Genomic DNA, 3,008 nt, shown 5'->3' with positions numbered 1-3,008 from the left:
CAAATTAAGAATTTATATACTTCAGGAAAGCATTGACTGGAAGCTCATTGGGGGAGGCTGAATGGGGGCTTTTTCATTAAACTTTTTCATTCCACCTAAAGATTGAAAAATGTATGAAACAGCTTCTCTGGGGAAGGAGAAATTTCTAACTCTTTAATAAGCACTGTTTATCAAAGACATACAACGTGAACTGCCTGCCAGATGTAGAGTGCATGGTCTGGAAATTCTTGTGTATGAGCTGCCTCAAGGCTCGAATCTGCCTTTCTCTGTGTGCTGTGTCTGCCACACTCACTTCTCCTGACACCCCCTGGGTCCTGGGGAAGCTGCTCACACACACAAATGCTGCCAAGGCCACCTTCTCCCCATGGCATCTCTCCTGCCCTCCCCAGAGCAGCCACAGTGTCCCCGTCCCGTGAGACACGGCCCTGGTGGGCTCCTGGTGGCCAGGCCAGCCCAGGCTCAGCCCTGCAGCCTCATGGCAGAGGGAAAACCAGTGGCACTCTGGAAATACACAGCGTGGGAGGGGCCCTTGGTGCCTTAGGAATTTAGCTTTTATATTTTCACATATCTGTAATCCTGCAGTTCTTTAGTGTGTAACTCCAAACTCCACACACAGTGTGAGCTGCTGCTTTCCCATTTGGCTCAGACACAGCAATTCCTCTCCAGGCCTGGCAATCAAGGACACCTCAGTGCCTCAGGCTGAGAGATGGAAACAAAAGGGAGTTGGGGCAACAAACTTGGGGGAAATGAGTTCATTCCCTGAAGCTGGAATTGGAAGATGAACCCCCAATGTGCAAATGGACCAAACTGATAAAAGTGTGAAAACCTGTGACCCATCATCCATTTTTGGGTGCAGCCCCTGGGAGGCTTTGTCTGCCCTAAATGTACCTGAAGGCCCTTCAATAAACAGAACTGCTTTTTATTCCCTTGATTTTGTCTGGCCTCTGTTTTTAGGTAGCCATAAAAAGCTGAAGTTTTAGCCCGTGGCTAAAAATCACAAAAATAAGCACACTGGATTGAGTCAACGCAGGTTTTAAACCCAGTTTTCATTTAAATTTTCATTACTTACTGTCCTTAGAAATTTGTTTATATCTACAGCAGATATATTCATGGATCTGACTTAGAGGAATATAACTTTTCAATGTCTAGCCATGGTAAATATTTGTATAGCTCACTTATAATTAAATTGATCCATAAAAGTTTCATTATATTTCGAGAGTCAAGGTCTCACTGTAATGGAAAGCTCCTTCCATGACTATTACATTCTAATCAGATTACTTATCTAATCCCTCTCATTTATCAGGTGCATCAGAATTGACCTGCACCATACAGGAGCTCTTAGTCATTTCTGAGTATTTTGGGGGGAGTATTTCAGCCTACTCTTCTCCAGTTCTTTATTTACTGCAGACACAGAAAGAGCAGAGGCTCTGTACAAATCTCTAATACCCACTGAAAGGGACTACGAGGCAGAATCACTCTTAAACATCAGTGTCTTTCTTGACATTAAAGTTGGAAAATGGAACAATTATTTTTGCATTAGCAAGTCACACTGACAAATTCCCTCTGCACCCTCTCCCTGTCATGCCAAAATGAATCATCAGCATCTTATTAAGGTGCCCAGGCTATTCCATAACAGTAATAAAGTGTAAATGTATCCCAATTATTCATTTAATGACTTCATGAATATTCAGTACAAAGAATCAGTAGCTGAGCTCACTACAGTAGGTTATTAAGGCTGCATATCCTTTATTATTTCAGAGACAACTTAAGCTTTATTTTATTCAGATCTGTCCAGTGTTCATAAATGATAATTCACTGGGACAATACTAATTCTGTGACAGGTACCAATCCATACAGTTTTAGTCCTCTCATTTACATATTTACTTGGGAGAGGATCTAATCCCAAAATAAAACCAGATCTCAGGGAAAATCCAATTTCTGCCTAAGAAAAGGTTCATGGACCAGAATGACACAAAGTTGGATGTGTACAGTATTTTTCACCTGGATATCCAAAGCAGCAGGTACCAAATGCTTCCTTACACCTGCTCGACATCCAAGGGGACGGAGCAGGGTCACGTTTTGAGGAACAAGTTGGCACAGAAATGCTCAGAAATGTTACCAGGGAAAACTGCTGCTGTGAAAGCGATGCTCCTCTTTAAGAATGATTGTGGAGCCTGAGCAATGCCTGCACACTGATGCATGTGCATGCATTGTTCTCAATCCCTGCTGCTCCCTGCTGTGCTTTGCCCTCTGCCTGGCCGTCCTTGAGAGCAAAACCTTCTCCACATCTCCACCAGAACCTTTGGAAAGGTTTAAAAAGCAGCCTGGCCAGAGATCCCTGGCACTGTCTGGGGACACTCCCCTCCTTTGCACAGGCCCACAGAGGAGGGCTGGACAGCCTTGATAAGCTTACAGTCAGAAGGACAGATTTTTGTTCAAAGAGCTGGCTAGTGCCCACAGCAAATCTCAGGTGGCCGAGTGAGCAGCTAATCTCCTGACAGAAAATGGAATTGCCACTCCGGGAGGAGAAAGTGACAGCACATTTTGACAGAGCAGACTGGTTCTCTTCACTAAAGGGTCTACTGCCATTATGGAAACCTGACCCCAACCCCAAAACCTCACAGAAAGAAATGGGAGCAGAGAGGACATGTCCTAGTGTGCTTAAAGGATAAGGATCAACTCCTGATGCATCTGAACAAGGAGGAGACAGAGACAAGGATTCACTCATAGCACCTGCACTGTTTAAAATACTAAAGGGAACAGTTTTCCTTTCCAGTTCTGCTCAGCCTTAGGAAGGAAAGGAGACAGTTTCTACAAATTTTACCTGAGTAAACCTAAGAAGAAAACCTGAAGGCCTCAAGAGCAAGAGTGCTTGTGCCCTGGCCAGTCCCTGCAGAGCTGAAAAGCCCGGGGTCTTTTTGGGTGTATCAAAGCTCAGTTTTGTTTTCCTGGGTTTGCCACCAAGCCAGCCACAGGACACTGAGAATAGTGAAAAGATGAAAAAAACA

This window comes from Cyanistes caeruleus, chromosome 10 (assembly GCF_971803275.1).
Source record: "Cyanistes caeruleus chromosome 10, bCyaCae1.hap1.1, whole genome shotgun sequence".
Classification (NCBI taxonomy): domain Eukaryota; kingdom Metazoa; phylum Chordata; class Aves; order Passeriformes; family Paridae; genus Cyanistes; species Cyanistes caeruleus.
The sequence above is the reverse complement of the archived record's forward strand: the minus strand, read 5'-3'. Positions refer to the sequence as shown.